Here is a 23,131-nt window from a genome sequence, read left to right as displayed (position 1 = left end):
CTTAGACAACTCTGTATTGCTTCATTCATCATCTCTTCGGACAATATAGGGCCAGGCTTTTTCCTGCTATATGTACGAACCATCTGAAATGAGAACTTAAAAGTTGACGTTGACACTTTCACATTACACAACCAATTCCGTGAATAATTTTCTCGAACGGAATATTCACCCATATTCACTGAGTGAAATAGCCTCAACTCTAGTAATTGTAAAAAAAAAACGTCCTAACTAGGGCAGCAACGAAGAAAGCAAACTACATTTATGCACACACACAATGCATACATGACCTGTGTTGTAATAGCTTTGAAGAAATTAGTTAAAATTGCGAGTTATTCTGCATGCCATACCTTACGTTCGTAGGCTCTATTCTTTAGCAACGTCAATAATTCATCGCAGTTCACTTACCTCATGAGATCCCCCCCCTCCCTATTTGTCCCATACAAAATGTAACACAGAGCACTGGAACAACGGACACGAGCGACAGTAAGGAGACCACGCTTCACACTGGACAAAACAAAAGTTATCCACAGTGCCTTGGTATGGCGGTGTGGCCACATTGGGACGGAATATCCCCGCTGTACCTAATAACTGAACATGTTTTTTTATGAATTAACTCAGCTTTTAGATTTCTCAGATGACGTGTGTCATTTTCTAATATCAATAAATCATGTGTATAGTACAGTTTAGTGCAATGTATATAGATACAGTTACGTATTTTGGATAATTTAAACCCTAGAAATACGTGTCTACTGTTCACAACGCATCTTCAGATTCTTCTATTGACGAACCAAGTTTAATATTCCAATGCCCTTTGGTAACTACGTACCTCTTGGTCCATGCTGGTCATCTGTGAAACGATTTCAAGGCTCATGGATTACAGGTGGAGGAACTTGTCAAAACAGGCAGCAGCAAGGATTGGCTGACCCTCTTCTGGTATTGAAGTCTTGTGTTGTCTCATTTCTTCGAGAAGTTAGATTGCTAAGTTTTCTCACGCACGGCTATATCCAGTCTGTTGAAGCAGAGCATTTAAAATACATTCTTCTCTCCTGAAAAAAAATAAAGAGAAATTACATTGATCATATCCCACGTGAATAATATACTTTTATTATTATTTTTACAAAAATGAAGTTGCAAAAAAGATTCTTGCTTACATGTATTTCTCACGAATAAATAGATAAGACATACACTGCAAAAGTGTTTTTATTTTACACTAATTTGAGTTCCTTCATTGTATATGACTGTCTAACAACAGTTTTTTTCAATTCAACGCCTAAAGAAATCAGCTGATTCAGGGTTAAAAGAGTCGTCAAGCCAAGTTTGATGAACATTTTCGTCACCAAAGGAGCTTCCTTGAAGATTGATAGTTGAAAAGGAAGCAATCCGAGGGCGCAAGATCGGAGGAAGTAAGGAGGAAGTGGAAATAATTAACCAACTAAGCTCCTGAATAGTACCTTTTGTCATGTTAGCGGAGTGTGGGTGTGCATTATCATGTCCCAGCACTTGATGCTATCTTCCTGGCCTAGTCGCTGATTTGGTTGTTTTCATTTGTTGAGTTGTTGTTTTAAGTCCACTTTATGCACAGTAAGGCTAATCGAGACTGGACCTACAGTTTAAAGTGGGATCCGAACCACTTGTGCCTCAATCGGGTATCGAACCCGGGACCCCAGGTTGTTTTCATATAAAGCATGTGGTATCCTGAACCTTATCCATGGAATGCAAATGTCGCACGATGGTTGAATGGTCACAATTCATCACATTTGCTAATTCTTGAGTTGACGGCATTCTCCCCGTACAAGGGACAAATATTTAGAGCTGCCTCCGCTGCCCTTGCCCCTATGTTAAACTCAGACAGAAAAATATGTCGGAAATGTTTTTTTTTTTCCACTGGACACTCAAATAGCACAGTCTTTCTTCAAATCTGTAAATTCAATGAGTATTCACAAGCATATCAATGCCACTCCAATTCATGAATATTAAACGATAAACAAACTCCTAACACCGCAGTGTTGCCATCCCAACACAAACGCTACGAACTTATGCATCAAAATATAATGAAATATTGTAACAATATATGACGGTTGTGCTTAAGTTCAAATCAAGGAATACAAAAATCCTCAATAAAATAGTGATTCATTATTTGGAGTCCCCACCTGTTCATGAAAAAAACTTGCCAATACAGAACAAGCATGTGCAGTGCTGTATTAATAAACCAACTCCACTCTACAGAGTGATCACAAAGTCCCATTACCCCCTATCGCGTGTCCACATCGTCATAGATGGTCGCATTGTATTAATGTGAGATCATGGCAGAGGACAACTCGGAGGTAGTGTGACTATTCGTTATGATTTAGTCCAGAGTGTCTGTGTGCACACCATCGTTTTCATAACAGAGTATGATTCTCCGCCATGTACGATGAGAAATTCTCCTCAACATTGCTGGCGTGATGGCAGTAAATGCACGTCGAACAGCATCCTTAAGTTCGTCAACTGTCTCGTAACGTGTGGCAGCAACCTTCTGTTTAATGAACCCCCATAATGCATTGTCGCAAGATGACAGATCAGGACTTCGGGGTGGCCACCCCAAAGGCGCATCAAATGGACAGAATCACGTTCAATCCATGTATCAGGAAATACCTCATTGCACTGATTATTTAAAGGTTATTCCCTCACGGCAATAGCATAATGGGCTGGTGCTCCATCTTGCTGGAACCATACACGACCGAGCAGTCCCTGTTCTTGCAGATGTGGAATAAACCAATCACGTAACATGGTGAGATACGACATTTGATTCACAGCACCGTCAAAGACATAAGGACCCATCAAGTGGGTTGCAGACGTTGCAGCCCACATCATGACATGTGGTGGGTTGTGTTCAAGTTCTTCATAAAAATGTGGGTTTTCTTTACTCCAGAAATAAATGTTTCTCGCTTTTGCACTGCGATATATCGCACACTCGTCCGAGAAAAACACTTAACCCCTTGAAGGAAGAGTTGTAAAGACATCGAGCATTCGCCCACAAGCCTGATGACGTTATTGCATGTCATTATCACTCAATTCGTTTACAAACGAAGGTTTAAATGCCTTTAACTTCAAATCCTTCTTCATATGTTTTTGTAATGTCGAGTATGGAACTGCCAATTCCTGTGACCGCTTACGAATGGAATTTTTTGGCGAACATTCGACAGACGCTACAGCCTCCACACACGTTTCCAGTCGTGTTGATGGTCGTCCTGGGTGGGGATTATCTTTTATGCAACCAGTTGCAAAGAGCTTTTTCTCCCACCGTAAAATTGTTGGTTTTGGTGGGGAAGGTTTATGAAACCTTACAGTGAAATCATGCTGAATATCTCTCATTGATTTTCCTGTATGGGGAACGTTCGTGAGCCCACGTGCTCATGACGATGTGTTCCTCCATGGTGTAACTGGACTCATCAGCCATGATTTAGATGTAGATCCTGCAACAATAAGAAACAACAATTCATTAACATCTATGTAATACATAGGGGGTAATGGGACTTTGTGATCACTCTGTACAAAGAAATAAAATACCACCAAACCACACAAAAACTATTCTTCTCCTTTCTTGTACTAGTCCATACCGACAAGTCTTTTTCGTAAAAACAGTGGAAAGTTATATTTTGTATGGAACTGAATCTATCGATAGATATCAGTTGCTAGATCAGTTGGAAATAAGTCTCATGTTGCTGTAATATTGACACCAATTGAGATTAATACTGTCATGTACACAGGAATTATCTGTTACTTATAAATGCTTCATGGAAGATCATGCATGAGGTTATGATTAAACTCTTGCTCTTCTGCAAGTTAAGATTTACAACATTTATCCACGTATTTCCGAAATCATATAACTTATATCCACAGAATCTTCTCTTCAAATGCAATACTTCCATCAAATGTAGATTTCATCACCTGTGTATGTGAGGATGAGTCTGGAGCCGGGTAACCAAGATTAACTTCTTGATATGTTCTTCCTTGGTTTGGGAAGGAGCCAGCATCTATTATAATGTGATTTGGTATCTGCGTAAAAATAAAGGAAATCTGCACGTTAAAGAAATTGCAATTCTTCAATATTCTAAAAACAATGATTTTAACTTTAAAGTCATGAAAGTCATTTAAGCTGAATCTGCAAGTCGCAAGTGACCTTAAAAAGGATACACACATCAAATAGGTGGAAGTAAAGTAACATTCCACTTGAAAGAATGATAAATGGGTACTTGAACTTTAATTGATCTCTACAAAATTTAAAATCTACTGAATATGTCGAGGCAAATTACTTCATTACATTCAAATACGTCTCTAAAAAAGGATTAGAATTGCTCAATTTATTCCCATTAAGAATGAACAGATTCTGAAACCATTCATGTAACATTACTTAGAAGCAGAAGCATACAGTCACAACACACATTCAAAGCATCCCACAATTTTATCACAACATTGAAAAAAATATTTAATTTAGTTTACACCACACTTACTGAAGTTATCATGACAAAAAGAACACTAACTGAAATTCCAGTTGGGTCCATGACTATAATAAATTGTGAAAGAAAAGACAAATTAGCTAACAACTGTTCCCTGAAATTTCTAAGCTGGTATTTAATAGAAATGCAATGAAAAAAGCTTTCAATGTAAACTGACATCGACACTAATAAGCCATTACAAGTTTTAATAATAGAAGCTTAATATTTCCCCAAATTAAACATATTCCAAAATATTACTTTTTAATTTAAGAAACTAATTCACATGGAAAAGTATTAAAATATATATAAATTCAAAAAGAAATACCTTCTCAAAACTAAATTGATTTTCTGTATGAAAAATGGGTGGAAATAAAAGGACTTCTCTCAGTCGATGCATAACGGGTGAAAAAAGAGAAAACAACCCTCTAAGACTACAACACTACGCAAGTAAATTATTGTGTGAATGTTGTTAAACCAATATGCTCCATCAACACTACTTAAGCAAAAAATTACTCCTCCTCAATTGTAAAATAGTCCAATACCCCGTAATTTGGAAGTCAAAAGTCCCCATAAATGTAATGGTGTTGATTTTCCCAATTGCATGTTGTCTTAGGCAAAATAACTCCTCTATATTGATTATTATATAACGGTAATGAGACACAAAAGAAATATATATTTTATTTGCGGTTGATGTATAATATTTGACTCCTCTCTTTTAGGAAAAAATTGCAACGTCCTCACCCTCTACTTCTTACAATTACCACACTCTAAGCACTTCAAATTAGGAGGACGGCAAAAGTCTACCCATACGTGCTAACTTCTTATCAGTCGTATAACATGGACTCAGAATTATCTCAGGGCTTGCTGGGTGTAAAGAAAGGTTATACCAGGTTTATATATATATCAATAATGTTTATTATAATCACAACACAAGGATGTCCGTTAGCACACTTACACACGTGTCTTTACCTGTACCACGCACCTGTTATTACGTGCACCACCTTTGGTCTCGAAGAGATAAAGGGGAGCAGGGATCATTAAATTCAATTCATTCATCGCAGTGAGGCGCCAGGGGGAGTATGGGGACCTAATTTTATTTAGGGTCTTGGTCGCCGCTGACGTCACGGGTTCGCCTGTAAGAGAGAGTAGGTTGCGCGTAGTACCCCCAACCACAGCCGGGAATTGGCCGAAACCAATCGGTACCCCAAATAACGGGCGCTGCGTAAAAGGATCAAAGGATGCCGCGACACCCGCCTGCGTTAGCGGGGAATTAGCCCGAGCGGGATTCGAACCCGGGACCCTTGGCGTCGCAGCGCGATGTGCTAACCACTAGGCCACATGGTCCGGCAAAAATGTAAAAGAGAATGCCATGGTGCCCCATGAAATTTTTTGGGCCATATTAAAATCAATATTGTTTTCAGTTTGCAAAAATTTGGATCTAAAAATTTTCTTGTTCGCATCGCTCGCAATTTTCTTGTTTTCTGTAATGCATTATGAATTACCAGAGAGAGAAGTTATAACTTGGAATGAGGCGAATCATTACTTGATCCTATTTTATTTTATATGTTTAATTAATTAATGTAATTGGATAGGTCGGGTTTTAGTATCATGTGTTTGGTAATGTTGTGGATGTCTATGTATTCATGTACAGTGGTGGAAAAAAGTTCTTCCCCATAAAACTTTAATGGTAGTAAATAATGCCGGAAGGGTAGGCAACACACATTGCACGTTTAGGTGATCGGGTGATTCTGTCTGTCTCAAGAGCAACTCGTCTTTCATGCAATAGCCAACATACGCAGGAAATGTAGGAAAGTCCCGTGACTTGTCAGGTGGAATGTTGTTCGTCAGAAAATCGCCTTTTCTCAAGCCAGGTCGCAGAACAGACAAGAGCTACACGTTATATCTCCGAAAATGATTCGCCTAAAAACGTTGAACGAAACGCTAAAATAATTCTTGCCTTAATTACATAGTCTACTATACTACTATATGTGCCGCAGTAGCTCAGTCGTTAGGGCGTTTTATTATCATGCGAGAGATCTGGGTTCGATCACCGACGGGGGAGAATCGGGATTTTGTCCACCTGTTCAAGCGGCTCAGGTGCCCACCCAGCGTCGTATAAAGTGGGTACCTGGATGAGACTCGGGGGGGGGGGGGGGGTAAGGCGGGCAGGGGCGTGGTGCTGATCACATCATCCCCACTTTCTGCCTGATCAAGAAACCTTGGGTCTTTTCTCCACATGCCTTCATGGCTTTCTGCAAAGCACAAGGTAGAACTTTGCTTTTTAATTTACTATATACATCCAGATTTGTCGGAACAGAACTTTATAATCTCTACGTGGGCTTTCTTACAAGTTCCGTAGGGATGTGAATAGGCTCCAATTTTTCTTGACACAATTCATACATGTTATATTTCCTTATAAGAACAACAGCCGATATCTTTTGTGTGCGTGCGTGTGTGTGTGTGTGTGGGGGGGGGGTTATAATCCAAACATGTGAGGTGATCCTTTTCCCACTACTCCATTCTCAAAAATAAATCTCATTCCACACACTGAAAATGTAGCACTTTCTACATCTTAGCATGCAAATATCTAGTAGCAAAATAATGTGCGGAAAGATAAAATTTAACGATTTGTAACGGCACTCTGGAAATGTCGCAGTTTTTTCCCCAATTTGAACTGACATTCATAATATTCATTAACAATCCCAAAATTGACTAAAGAATAGCTTAGTTGTTCTGCTACTTTCAATTCTTCATTAGCGTAGTCACTCTCTCTCTCTCTCTCTCTCTCTTTCTCTTTCTCTCTCTTAGCCTTCCTGATTTCGCAGTAGTAGCGGAGTCGCCTTGTAATCAAGGAGTCCCGGGTTCGATACCCGGTGGAGACACATAGTGGTTCGGATCCCACTTTAAACTGTAGGTCCAGTCACGATTAGCCTAACAGGACATAAAGTGGACTGAAGACACCAAATCAAGCAACCAACACAATCCCGTTATTCTCCATATTATCGAATCCAGAACCTTCGTCGCAAATAACATAAGCAGGAAGACAATGTGAAATAACCGAATAGAAGCAGAACGTAAAACCTACAACGGATAGATTGAATTAAGTCGACGATACAGCAGGCGTTCTGAAATGAACAAAAATACGAAATTTGAAGGACCTCTATAACCACCCACTTTTCCTCCCCTCAATGGGGAAAATATCCTTCTTGCCGAGAAGTCTTTACGTAGGATTGCCCTGAAGGAACTTTAAGGCCACGACGATAAAATGTTCTACATGCAATGACGGGACCAAAACATAGTACGTCTGATAGCTGTGTTCCTCCTTATTTCGTACGCCATTGGCAACAGGAACACGTGACCTCGTTTTTGGTAGAGCAGACGCCTGCTTGCTTGCCATCACCCTTTAGTTCAGTGACCTTCAGCCGTAGTTAGCAAGAGTGAATGACTCACCAGATACTTGTTGTCCGTGAGGCTACACAAGAATATATATTTCGTTAGTGGCTGTAAGTATTGTTTCATCTGCAGTTAGATCAGTTAACATTTGAATATTTTCCTAATGGTTACGTTAGTGAAAAACATGTCGGAGAGGCAATGGAGCCCCTTGAGAAAGATATGAGCGAAAATTGCTACGTGACAAACCATACTTGGCCGTAAATTTTAAAAATAAGACAATATTTTGTAGTTACAGTTTCGAACCGTTAGAGAGTCATATATTTTTTTGTCCCATCGTCCATTTCACGATTAACACGAGTGGTAGAAGAGAAGCGAAGTAAAATAACTGAAACAGAAATAAAAGGAAAAAGAGAAATAAATTTTATCCATAATATTCTGCAGTCACTTCAGTTGTATTCACTGGATGCTACCTTTAAAGAGAGCCGTGGTATCTTCCTTGTCTTTTTCCCTTCCTTTATGCTCTTGCTTCCCTCTCTCACGATTGGTCTAAATCTAATTAATGCGACGTTATTTAAACAATCCAAACAACGAAACAATGCACAATCAACTGCACAAAACAATATTTCAATTGTTTTCCAATCGGAAAACAATTGAGATGCTGTAAAATGACGTATGATGCAGTAATAAAGTGGGAATTTGGTACCGTATAGAATTAAATCGGTGGAGATGTTCGATTTGATTGGATGTTTGTTATTTAGTTTCGCTATTCTTTCACTTTTGGCAAATAGCGAAGATGAAGATGAGTGATGATATGATGAAATTGATGAAGGGGCACTCACCAAGGACACCCATGCCCAAGTCGAGATTCGAACCAGGGACCCACGCCATTGTAGCGCGCTGTGCTAACCACTCCTCCATGGATTGAACATTATACCATATTTTGTGTGCTCAATTGGGATCAATCAATGGAATGACTAGGCATATTATATGATTAATAAATTCATTTAATAATATCACGTCATATTATTCCGCACGAAGTAACATCAGAGACATTCAATCTTGCATGTTTGCCTTTCAACTAATTCTTTGAATTCAAGTTAATCACAACAATAAGATAAATGATGAAGCAAATGATAGTGAATGTTGGATACTGATAGTTATTACGAATTACCTGACACAAACAACATTACACAAGCTTTGTGCGCAAGCTCATTAAGTGCTTGACATTCGATATCGTCGCCAAAGTTCCCGGGTTTGAGTGTTTGTCGGGGGTGTTTGACTTTTTCGTCATCAATTTCATGTAATGGTCACTCGTCCTTATCGTCGCGATCAGCGAACGGGGAAAAAAAATTATAAAGATAAAGATATATGGAAGAGTACTTATTTCATCTCTCACGAAATCTCCTACAAAACCGGAATATAAGAAATAAATGTATATTCTTTCACATGCGTTCTCGATTTCTATATACGGCCTCAAACCCGGGATCCCCTGATTACAAGGCTACGGCGTTATCACTACGCCATCCAGGAAGCCCTGTGACAAAATGTTATGCACTCTATCTCTACCATAATTTATTTCAGCATTTACATTTTCGTTTTCTTCTTCTTCTTTCCTTTTGTTAACTACTCTTATACGACTCTTTTTGCTCCTTTGAATTTCTTCTTGTTTCAGAAAAAAAAAATGCAGGCTGTATAAAAATCCCCTCGTTCAAATAGATAAAAAGCTCACTCTCGAGAACAAATTTACTGGCGTAGTGGTAACGTCATCGCCATATAATCAAAGGCTTCCGAATTCAATACCAGATAGACGGACATTTGGTTCGGATGCCACTTTAATCTGTAGGTCCAGTGCATAAACTGGACTTAAACAATTAGCGTGTGGCATGTGGTCTGTAATGAGAACCATTTTCTTGACAATGACTCCAAAAATACTGGAAAGAATATTTTCTTACGAGTAGCTCTTGTTAAGAAACCAGTTCCTGAAATTTTCTTCTGGAGGCCTCGTAGCACCCAACTGTTTGTTGTTGCTGGGGCATGAGTCATGTGACTCATGCTATAGTAGTGTAGTTGGTGCTATAACCATTTCGAGAAAGTATGAACCCCCCTCAGGCAGATTTGCCTACACTTAAAACTAGCTCAACATGCCTATATGAGTTTTTTGCTCAAGTGTGGAACTCTGTCTAATCCAAGATTTTTGTAAAAATGCCCTCGGGAATTTCCTGTGAAAGTATGACCCCCCTCAGATTGATTTGCCTACACTTATAAAAGGCACTTCTGTGAGATTGTTGTCCATAAATTTGTTAAAAATATGCCCCTCTTGATATTTTTTTTTTGGCTACACTTAAAACTAGGCCAAACGTATTAACACACACACACATATTTACTTCCGGTCCACTTCCGGTTTAAGTTTAATTGGGCACCAGGCTCAACTTGTATATTTAGTATTAAGATAATGTAATTCTTCTAGAATTGCTCTGTGACTCTCTCATTTCTTACATCATAAACATATGATTTTTCACCTATAAGAATAACACTACATATAGTGTCATCAGGGAGTGTTTCGTGGAATTCACAGATAATTTTAATGTTTGTCCTGTCATTAACCACAACTTGTTTCCTTTTTGAAGTGTTGATGACAAACATGGGTCTCTGTGCTTTGAATTCATCTGGTGTGTAATACATGTCAGTATTGCCAGTAGTGACCCTTTTGTATGCTGTAAATGCTTCATATAATTTAAGAAAATCATCCTTGGACATGTCTAAATTATAATTTTCTCTGGGGAATACCTCATTTCTGCCATTTTTAAGATATATGTTCTTGATGATGCAGTTATCAAATTTACTTGAATTTTTTTCCTGATTATTGTGTCTTCCAGTCTGAAACAGTACCACCACAAAATCTGGCATGTCATATTGTATACTGGAGAATGAATTTGTAGCATCAAACTCATAATAGGTACCAGTGGCGGGCTTCTGTACACATTGATATGTATAAAATTGTAAAGGAATCTGTGGATTTTTTATTATATCTGCTTTGTATTTAAGAGCATAACTGGCTTCATACTCAACAACCGGGATTCTTAGCTCCATAGTCTGAATAATGCATTTGCCTTCATCAGGTAGGGTATTAGGCAGAGCTTCCCCGGTAGAGTTTATTGCACTGTACCTCATCAAAGCATTGTTATCATTGGCAGCTCTTCTAAATGTGATTCTTAAACCACCCTTCCACATAATATCTTTGTAATCTGAGAAGAATCCTGGCAACAGGCGCATGGGGAACAGCACTGTGTGGCTCTTGGATAATATTTTATCACCAGCCTCAAATCCACCTATTTTGTAGTAAGAAGCCTCGGTTTTGGATAATTTTAGTGTAGCCAAAGCTGTGGAGGTAATGCCGGGATAATCTATTCTGTTTATAACAACACCATGTTTTCTGATCTCAATTTCAGAGAACAGATGTGGCACAAAATTGTCCACCAATCTTATATTTGAATTTGCCGGATAATCTGTACCATCGAGCTTTACAACATCAAATTTGATGTATAGATCTGCTCTGTGGGGGTGTATAAAGCCATCCCCTACATCAAGATCAACCTCAATCTCTGTGTTGGGTTGATTTAAATTTGCAAATGTCCTCCTGTTTGGAGGGAATGATTGTAGCTCATAACTCTCAATATTTTCCATTTTTTTTGTATGTATTTTTATTTAAATATTAATCTCTATGATTGCAGTTGTTGTGGCTCCAGCAAAATCAACTAATTCTTCTTTTTCATTAGTGACCATCAATTCAATATAATCTATTCTATTATGGCACAAAGGAAAATATAATGTTGGGGATGGAGTGTAGATGATTGGCTCCATAAATTCAGAGTTAGGTTTGAATGTTGCAATAATGCCAGTTTGTTTGTGAGTGCCTATGCCATTTGATTTGGTGGTCATACACTCAGCCACATTACAGTGAATATTCAGAGTCTCTATGGCTAAGAATTTGGGTATATTAATAGCAGTGTGTTTGATGGCCGCTTCAAGTTTTGTGTTGTTCTCAAATCCTAACAGCTCTCCTATAGTACCCAGATCCACTGTCTCTGTAGCAGATACAATCTCTACTCTGTGAGTGACAGAATTTTGAGTTAATACTATACCTCTGGGTAATTGAGCATTTAGAGTGGACAGATTATACTGCCCTGGAGTGATGACAATATTTTGATCCCCAACTGCAATTGTGTTGTTGTGGTGTGTAATATTGGGGATCAAGTACATGCCATAAAATGCTCTGAGAGCTATTGTTTTGGGATACACTATGTCATCATGTAATTTGAGTTTCAATATTGAATTTTGGCTGGTGAGATGAAATACCCCCATGATGTTTCAGATACCACAGGGCTTTTTGAAAATCTTCAATTGATGGTTTATTTATTTGAGACATATATCTAAGAACAGATAAACACAGATGTCTGCAATTAACATCTTTGAAATTTTGAACACGGGCATTATTGTAATAAAGATTAGCTGAATTTAGATATTTTATTAAATTTTCAGGTGGAACACCTCCAAATGAATCAAACACAAATGCCTCATTTTTTAAATATTTAAGATAACAGATCCAGTGAGTGCCCTGATTTTTGTACTTATCCAAATTAACAATGCCACACTCTTTGTTGAGTGGTTGTTCTGGTAAAGAATCAGACATGTACACACCTCTAAAATGTTTGATGCCCAGTGGCTTGATTAAAGCTTCAATATCTTGGTTTGTAAGCGACTCTTGTTTTTTTAAACTTATTCATGGCTCTCTTAACACCTTTGCCTTGTTTCTCAATAGCCAGGTTATGGCGCTTCAATTCATCTAATTCTGCCTTATTCTTCTTGGCATCTATTACTGTTTTTGCTATGGCAGCTGATCCCCCAGCCAAGCTCCCAACAGCTCCAAGTGCTGCTAAGATGGCCGGGATAGTAAATATGAACCCACCCACATGTGATTTTTCTAGATTGTTGTAATTTTTTTAATTGGGGGGTACTAAGCAACAATTTCATACCATGGCCCTTTGCAAGACAAGAGCTTTTTTTCTTGCGCTGCTTTTTGGTTAAAAGACTGTCAATAGTTTTAAGAGATTTAAGACCTGCATAAGGTATCTGATACATAACACCCTTGGCCTTCATTGTAGGTTTATTATATATATATATTCACAACCCCCACCCCAGTTTTTGTTTGGTGTTCATAGCTATGGTGGTCCCCAATGCTGATATTCTCTCACTCAAAGAAGCATCTTTGCTTACAAATCTACCAAATGCAGCCTCTTCTAATTTCTTGTCTGCAACATGTCTCTTGTCAAGATCAGAATGTGTGTTGTATGCTATGTCATGGTCTCTACAAGCAGCATCTAGGGGATTAACACCAGGATCACCTCTGTTTAATCTATGGTCCAATTTTGTGCCTGGACCACAATACTGATAGCCTGGAATGTGTAGTTCAAATGGCAGCTTGTTTATAATGTCATTAACCAGCCCCCGACCCTCAGAAATATTCCAAAATTTAGGTGGTAGATATTAATAATTTTTATAAGATATCCAATCCCCTTAGTGTCATTCACTATAAAATTAGACAATTTTGTGCTTATCATGTCTATAATTCCAACCTTTTCATTGTAAAAATTGTGGTTGCCAGCATTTTCCTCCCCAGCTATCACCAATAACCTATCTACAAGTTTCCTGACATCATCAACCCACACAAATTCTTTAGGCAGGGTGTTGTAATGTTTGATTCCACTGCCAGTCTTGATCTGTGACCATATGGGCTTGATTAAGTTGTTATATTTTGCTCCACTGCTAGACTTGACTCTTTTTTGTGTGGGATCATTGTTCTGGTATAGAGCATCTGATTTTATTAATATTTCTTTGTAATACTCATAATCTTGATCTGTATAGCTGCCAGGTCTCTTCCTAGTCATCAGTTCCCACAATCCAGGTGTTCCAGGATACTTAACAAAAGCACCTTTTTCTCCAAGATGAGATTCTGAATATACAATCAGATCATTTCCCATAAATGTTATTCTGAAATTGCCAATTCTATGTATGATGCTACCATCACGCTCTGTGTCAGCATATAAGCCAAAGACCTCATCTTTGTTGTCTTTAGGTGTGGTTAAATATTTTTGAGCAAGAAGACCCAATTCAATAGGATCCTGAGTAGCTTCAATTCTTCGAGGACCAACAGGACTAGGTGTATGAATACTAGAAAGTGGGGTGAATGGATAATCTAATATGTTTCTTGCAGCTACAGGTACAAGCTCTGTGATCAAATTTTGATTTTGCTCTGTAACAGTTTTGATATTTTTACCTAATTCACCAATAGCATCAATAATAGGCTGTTCTGTGCGTTTGTGTTGCTCATAAAAACCTCGGTTCTCTGATTTCCATCCCTTAAATCTTTTTACAAGATAATCTTTTAATTTAAGATCATCAATGATTGGCCTTTTCATGTTTATTTATATATGTTTCAATGTCTAGAAAATTGTTGATTTTATTTCTGTATTTGCCACTATTGGGTTTTCTTGTCATATCAATTGTGACAAACCCATAACTGTCTTGGTTTCAGCACCTACTGCAAATCTTAGAAAAATCATTGTAGCTCAGGTCCCCACCTACATATTCATCATGTATGTGTTTGAGGTTGGTATGGTCTTGATGAAACACACATATAAAATTGCTGTTGTCTCGGATCAGCTGCTTGGGTATTTTAGAAAAAGTCTGTGCCAGGTAGAAGCAATCAATATTTTTGTGCCGCCCCTGTGTAAAAAAGTTTCTAACCTTGTTTTGATTATCCAGTATAATGTCATCAAACACAACAACAGAATTATCGAGACATTCATGGAGTGGCTTAACATCTGGTTCAAAAGTGGCTATATCCAATCCATCATATAGCTTCATCAGCTGTTGATATTTTAATTGTTCCAAGCTCTTAGAGAAGACATACAAGTGCCTGTTTTTCCAGTCTAACCAGTTGGGTGCCAATAAAAAATTATCAATCATTAGTGTAGTTTTACCACAAGCAGATGGCCCAACAATAAGAGACCTAATATTATCAGGCAGCAACTTGCCATTTCTCTTATTCTGCTGTTCAGGTTCTGGCAGCCTCTCTATAACATCCCAGGTGTTCATATTATCACTTTGTTTGCATCGATCCAGCTGTGTTCTGGAAGTCCTAGCCATTTGACAAGTAACTTGTTGCCTTTTTTGCGGATGATTTTTTCTATGAGATATGTGTCAGGCTGTTTAGTTTTGTTGAGTTCTTCTTCATAGAGTTGAGTTGATGGTCACTAATGAAAAAGAAGAATTAGTTGATTTTGCTGGAGCCACAACAACTGCAATCATAGAGATTAATATTTAAATAAAAATACATACAAAAAAAAATGGAAAATATTGAGAGTTATGAGCTACAATCATTCCCTCCAAACAGGAGGACATTTGCAAATTTAAATCAACCCAACACAGAGATTGAGGTTGATCTTGATGTAGGGGATGGCTTTATACACCCTCACAGAGCAGATCTATACATCAAATTTGATGTTGTAAAGCTCGATGGTACAGATTATCCGGCAAATTCAAATATAAGATTGGTGGACAATTTTGTGCCACATCTGTTCTCTGAAATTGAGATCAGAAAACATGGTGTTGTTATAAACAGAATAGATTATCCCGGCATTACCTCCACAGCTTTGGCTACACTAAAATTATCCAAAACCGAGGCTTCTTACTACAAAATAGGTGGATTTGAGGCTGGTGATAAAATATTATCCAAGAGCCACACAGTGCTGTTCCCCATGCGCCTGTTGCCAGGATTCTTCTCAGATTACAAAGATATTATGTGGAAGGGTGGTTTAAGAATCACATTTAGAAGAGCTGCCAATGATAACAATGCTTTGATGAGGTACAGTACATTAAACTCTACAGGGGAAGCTCTGCCTAATACCCTACCTGATGAAGGCAAATGCATTATTCAGACTATGGAGCTAAGAATCCCAGTTGTTGAATATGAAGCCACTTATGCTCTTAAATACAAAGCAGATATAATAAAAAAATCCACAGATTCCTTTACAATTTTATACATATCAATGTGTACAGAAGCCCGCCACTGGTACCTATTATGAGTTTGATGCTACAGATTCATTCTCCAGTATACAATATGACATGCCAGATTTTGTGGTGGTACTGTTTCAGACTGGAAGACACAATAATCAGGAAAAAAATTCAAGTAAATTTGATAACTGCATCATCAAGAACATATATCTTAAAAATGGCAGAAATGAGGTATTCCCCAGAGAAAATTATAATTTAGACATGTCCAAGGATGATTTTCTTAAATTATATGAAGCATTTACAGCATACAAAAGGGTCACTACTGGCAATACTGACATGTATTACACACCAGATGAATTCAAAGCACAGAGACCCATGTTTGTCATCAACACTTCAAAAAGGAAACAAGTTGTGGTTAATGACAGGACAAACATTAAAATTATCTGTGAATTCCACGAAACACTCCCTGATGACACTATATGTAGTGTTATTCTTATAGGTGAAAAATCATATGTTTATGATGTAAGAAATGAGAGAGTCACAGAGCAATTCTAGAAGAATTACATTATCTTAATACTAAATATACAAGTTGAGCCTGGTGCCCAATTGAACTTAAACCGGAAGTGGACCGGAAGTAAATATGTGTGTGTGTGTTAATACGTTTGGCCTAGTTTTAAGTGTAGCCAAAAAAAAATATCAAGAGGGGCATATTTTTAACAAATTTATGGACAACAATCTCACAGAAGTGCCTTTTATAAGTGTAGGCAAATCAATCTGAGGGGGGTCATACTTTCACAGGAAATTCCCGAGGGCATTTTTACAAAAATCTTGGATTAGACAGAGTTCCACACTTGAGCAAAAAACTCATATGGGCATGTTGAGCTAGTTTTAAGTGTAGGCAAATCTGCCTGAGGGGGGTTCATACTTTCTCGAAATGGTTATAGCACCAACTACACTACTTGCTATCAATGCTCAATCCATCCCGAGAACTCAGAATCACCAGGCAAACTTAAGCGAATATTTTGTTATTTGGGTTGCATAAACAGCAGGTTTTAAGACGTTACGAAATTCTAGGTCACAGGTAATTCTTTCTCTGACTGTACGTGCGTATTCTTGGCCGTTGGGTAGGTAGCAGTGGCGTCTCGTGGCCTCAAATTTGGCCGGGGCTTATTTTTTAAAGAATTTAAAATATAATGACAATTCACATGAATTACAAAAAAGGTATTTTTTTCTTCTAGACTACAAAACTGGACTTACTTTTTTGAAAGAATTTAAAATGTGATGACAAATTACATGAATTACAAAAAAAACGAGTATTTATCTTCTTCTAAACTACAAAACTGGACTTATTTTTTTAAAGAATTTAAAATATAATGACAATTCACATGATTACAAAAGAAACAGGTATTGTTGTGAAACATACCTTTCTACGAACGTTGACTCCTGTTCTTCTGCTCAGCAAATTTTGTTATTACTTTTTCGTTAAAGCCCTCTATGTTTGAAATGTATTCTATCTCTATTGTAAGCAAGTGCCAAGGCATTTGGTCTGTCTTGTCCCATTGCATTTCTTAAGCAGGTTTTAATACGCTTCAATGTGCTGAAACATCGTTCAGATTCAGCTGTTGCCACTGGAGTTATTAAAACTATGTTTGTCATTTTTACTGTTTCTGAAAAGGTACCCTCTAAATAATTTTAAATAAAAAATGAATGCAATCTACTGATAGAGTTTATGTTTTTCAACTCTTCACTACAATAAAGAACACGAAGTTCCCTTTAGTTTTCCCTCTTCTATGAAGGGATAATAAATCTGGGAAGATGCCTCTGATTAAAGATTGTTCTCTTTAATTATGTCCTCGTAGAGCAAGTTCATGTCGACCACAGAATTTTAAGCAATCGATAATTCTATTTAATATATGCCTACTTTTCCGGACAAATTCATTGTGTCTTGTAATTGACAGCCTATGCCATTCATCAATTTGTGTTCGAACATCAACCCTGCCAAACTCACTCAAACATACCGAATGAAAGCCAACAAAACACTACAGAACAACACGCGAGATCGAACGCGACGCAACGGAGCTAGCTCCGAATCAGCACTCAAATCCATTGCACTCTTCCCTAATCTCTCTGCTAGCATGTGACCTTCACTGTAGCGTAGGTGGGTGTAGGCCACGCCTTCCTTTGCGACGTGCCCCGGAAAACGATAATTGACATCAATGCCGCTAGGAGCGCTGTCGTATCCATTGCAACAGACGATGAATTTACGTGGGTAAAAATCGCCTTTTAAAAGACTGTGATAGTTATGCGTTATGGTGATTGATAATTACGTGAATACGTCCGTTTTTCTTTAGGGGCTAAGCCCGGAAGCCCCAAGGGACGAGACGCCACTGGTAGGTAGGTGTGTCGAGCCGACCAGCGGAAAGTTTCCAGTAACGGTTAGGTGATTAGCGGGGCCTATATAAAGGAAGGGAAGATAGCAGCCGCCCTCAGAGGGCCCAGGACTTAAGTGATCGGTTAGTTCATTGAACTCTCCAGCCTAATTATTGCCTATTTTTGTGGGAGCAGGAAAAGGTTTATTATCCATTTTGCCTTGACTCATCTCACTTGACAGGTCGCTAGGTGCCGTGGCTTGCCGCGAGTTGATAGCTTCCTGGAGATGAGGCCTTGCTCGAAAAGGTTTATTATCCAGCCGCCCTCAGATGTTTGGTGAAATACGGCGAGGTAAAGAGGTGTCTTTTCCCTATGGGGCGAAACGGAGAATTTTCTTGATAATATGAATCGGCGGGGACACTAACTTCTTTTCTTCATTTAATTACACACACTTGATCAATTTCCCATTAATTCAATAGTTCATCTCATGTGGGAAACCGGGTACACACGTACACACACCTTCAGGTACTGCAAGGTTTGAACCTAGGGACAAGGATTAAAAAATGTATGGTTGTGTATGTTGAAGGCTCGAGCTGTGAATCGCTCTAAAAACATAATTTACACGTATACAAACTACTAAGTATTCAGACCCTTGCTGCTAAACAGTTTTGTCTTAAATGCACGATCACAATTGTTTGGAGGAAAAGAAGCGTGGCTCATTTCAGAGATTAAATGAGGTTTTTCTTTCCCGACTGAACTTTCATCAAGGCTTTTGCCCCCCCCCCCCCCCCTCCCATAATCAGAGGGTCTGCGCACGCTTATAGTGATAAGATGAAATGATCAAGGGGCAATCACAAACACACATGGACAGCACATAACATAAATCCCACCGACGGGTATACTTGGTAAGAGTCCAGACACCAGTGTCTCGTTAATCTCTAAATGCAGTCCAGGGTGTACTAGGTAGAAGTGAGGTTGACATTTGGGTGTATTGAGAGAAAGTCATCCCTTAAACACCTTCCCCCTCTTAATTTTATATAACATAAAACGTTTCGCGGAGATTGATTAGTCGTGTGTGCTTTCAATACCTATAGAACATTTTCACATACAGAATTGGAATTTTACTGAATAAGTCGAATTGTATACATTTGGAAGCAGATACATTTTAGATAAACATATGATGGTTAAATGAATATAACGTTTCTGCGAAACATAGGCCACCACTTCGTGAGCCTGGATGAGAGTTCCGCATTCAGTTATCCTCCATCCACAGAATCCACTCCACTGCTGATTTTGGTTTTTGGTACGACCACCAGAGTCCGCTCGTGCTTGGAAGGAAGAGAAGACCGTGCGGATAAAAGTGTACGTCGTTGTGTATGGGCCGAAGAGCTCGCGTAACGTACTTGCGTAAATACGTTGCGGATTTGCACGGTTGTATATGCGCGCCTTTAGCTATCAACAACAAGTAGCGCCTCTAGCGGATTTTACGTCAACTACAACCACAGGCTATAAATTTACAACCTTCCTTTCTTCTTTCCCACCAGAAATGCTTTTCATTTTAAAATAAATTAACTTTACTTTTGTACCATTCTTTTTTAATAACGCTGTATTTATATGGATTTAGGGGTAAAATAGTGAGCTCCAGATTGCCAATTTTTTCGGCATTCAGCATCACCGTAATAGGCTAATCAAAAGCGGGCCTACAGTTTAAAAGAGCGATCCCAACAATTGTGCATTGTGCCTTCACCTATTGCAAGGCGACAGCGTTAGCCACTCCGCTGTTAAGGAGGGTCCTAACTATAATTATGTATTTACACACACGCCTAAAAAACATACTTTAAAAAATACCAAACTGTGAAGTGACAGATTATTCAAGCGCAAGAAAATTAGGTGGCCTATTGATACAGTTCATCGGCCCTAAATTGTTCTGTGACCCAGATCATGACATTGCTCATTTAATTTTCAATTATGTTCAATCGCTTGTCATCGAGCCATTCCATGTTGAAGTAACATGCGATCATTCAAGTTTTCCACTGCCGCTGGGAAACCGAACAATTACTGGCACCTGGCGCTTCAGCAATTTTATTTCGGGGTCGTTCACCAACTGTAACCCCCTCGAGAATTAAGTAGATTTCTTTAATAGGCAGATTTCGATGTTTGAAGTAACAAAAAATGTTTCACGGCGGGGAAATCGAGATATTTGATCCCAAAGCATGGCCAGCGCAAAAAACTTATATCCGGACTACTTATTGCGTTTTTCTTGTCAAAATCGCGTTGACTAGTTGACTATACACGTATCAAGCAAAGAAAAAAAAAAGAAGGTCGAATGCTACTAACCTTAAACTGAAGACTTCTAACTAAAACGTAAAATTACTAACAGTATTAAAGCTAACAACAACATAAAATTACTAACGGCATTTAAGATAACAAAAGCATAAAATTACTAAATGAATTAAACAAAAAAAACACGTAAAAACACATTGAAGCTAATAAAAGCGTCAAGTAATAACAGCATTAAAACTAATAAAATCAACACCCGAGACAAAAATACAAACCTGAATATATAGGTGGTGACAGGGGCAAAGTCAAGTGAAACAAATCAGATACTACACACGTACAACTAGCAAAGGAATTTGCCTCCATCAAAAAACGCAGAGGACTGGTAATGGGCAATTAACAATATCGTAATTTTTGTAGTAACAGTGAATTTACATATGTAATTATAATGTATACTTTTCTACAGTGTGTCTGTTGTTCTAACCTTTCGTACCAGTTTTTACATTGATTCAAATTACATGTATGTATTTTCATATTTGTATGAGTCTAATATAAATGTAGGCGTGAATTAATATTTTAGAAAGGAAAGCTTTTTTTTAAGAAAAAAAATAGTAGGGGCGCACAGCTGAAATTTGCGGGGGTGGGCGCAGAACGTGTTAGTTACGCTACGCGCCCCACGCACACAAATGAAGCAATATCACAGTCCTACACACACACTAACAAATTAAGGTGCAGTATTACAGTTCCACACACAAAAAGCAGCGTCACAGTCCCACGCACACAAAGCAGCATCACAGTCCCACGCACACAAAGCAGATTAATAGATACAGATACACATGCAAATTAAGAGACAGATCCACACGCAAATGAAGAGGCAGTATCACAGTCCTACACGCAAATTAAGAAGCAGTGTCACAGTCCCACACGTAAATTAAGGAGCAGTGTCAAAGTCTCACACGCAAATTAAGAAACAGTGTCAAAGTCTCACACGCAAATTAAGAAGCAGTGTCACAGTCCGACACGTAAATTAAGGAGCAGTGTCAAAGTCTCACACGCAAATTAAGAAGCAGTGTCAAAGTCTCACACGCAAATTTAGAAGCAGTATCACAGTCCAACATACACATTTTGAAGCAGTATCACAGTCCAACACACATATTGAGGGGCAGTATCACAGCCTCACACGCAAGTTAGGAAGCAGTATCACAGTTCCGCAACGCAGCACACGAAGCACAAGCATCTTCCACGTGATTTGCACTACAAAACATTGTCTGCAGTAAATCTTTCACTCAAGATTCACTGTTGTCAAAGTAATACTACCGTGTGTAAAACAGCTAATCTCACAATAACGTAAATCATAGAATTGGACAAAACGACACCCAACTTCCTTTCTCACACATTTGCCATTCCACCATAAACCATGACGCACAAAACGAAAATTCTGTTAACACCACTCTAACATGCAAAAAAAAAAAAAAAAAAATCTTTCTAATGGGGATACAGAGGGACACCACCCCCTCGCAAAACACACACTATCTTCCTGTACAACTTGTACGAAAAACTACAGTATGACATCAGAATATTGGCCCAACATTATCGTCGTCTCTTCGTAAACTATACATTTCTGTGCTTGAAATATGACCACTTGGTAGCTTTTCAATTGGAAAACATTCAGAAGAAAATATTCTGGGAGCGACTGCCAACAGGTCAAAACTACACGCACAAATTTGCACAAATTTAACAAACGCGAATTCCCTTTCAAATTGACACACCAATGCTACTTCAATAAATGTCCGAGTAGGACAACGAAAAATTTATGATTATTTTAATGTGGTATGAGTCAGTCAAAATTTAATGCATTTGTAGAAGCCTTTCCATTCATAGCCATCTATAATTCTTGGACCGATATAACTACACGATAGCAAGGCACCAAAATATATCCAAAATATGTACCAAAAATACATGAATATTGATTTTCGAACTGGTTTTTTTTTTTAGCAGAGATGATTTGAAATTAAATGCAATGTTTCAAGTATCAACGATACAGTTTTCAATTTCATCGTTCAGGTATTATACCCCATTATGTGACTAATTTGTGCACGACATTTGTTCTAAATACGTAAGAATTATTCCTCACACGTTATTTGCAAACCTTAATTGCAAATTGGCAGAATTTCTGTACAGGCACAATTGGCTAAGTAAAAGGCTTGTGAGCAGCTCTTCTACTTATATACCGTAATGATATATACATATGGTAAACTTTCAATGGAAGAGAAAACTTGACTTCTCTAGTAACTTGGTTTAGCTGTTGAACAGAGCACCTATCACAAATATGCAATTACTCGACACAAAACGAAAACAAGACAAGTAACGTCATTCATACACGTAATAGTTCAAAGAACAACGCATAACAATACATATCTTGAATATACTGAAACAAAAATTTAAAGCATACTCTACCGATTGGCAGGCATCAGCACTTGTTCCATTATTTGCAACCTCGTCATTCTCAACACTGTACCAGGCGTGCTGCATCGTGGCAG

The 23,131-nt window shown here is 38.3% G+C and overlaps 1 long non-coding RNA gene across 1 annotated transcript; it reads right to left on the bottom strand.

Moving 5' to 3' along the window:
* Positions 1-793: 793 nt before the first annotated feature.
* On the bottom strand, positions 794-23,123 carry LOC145989067 (uncharacterized). The gene is made up of 3 exons (XR_014441806.1): positions 23,049-23,123; positions 3,931-4,038; positions 794-1,046 (listed from the first exon to the last, which is right to left on the bottom strand). It is a non-coding gene; the product is annotated as an uncharacterized LOC145989067 (long non-coding RNA).
* Positions 23,124-23,131: the final 8 nt, after the last annotated feature.

Source organism: Lepisma saccharinum, chromosome 6 (assembly GCF_977018435.1).
Source record: "Lepisma saccharinum chromosome 6, izLepSacc3.1, whole genome shotgun sequence".
NCBI classification, from domain to species: domain Eukaryota; kingdom Metazoa; phylum Arthropoda; class Insecta; order Zygentoma; family Lepismatidae; genus Lepisma; species Lepisma saccharinum.
Note: the sequence above shows the minus strand (reverse complement) of the source record. Positions and strands in the feature narration are given on the sequence as shown.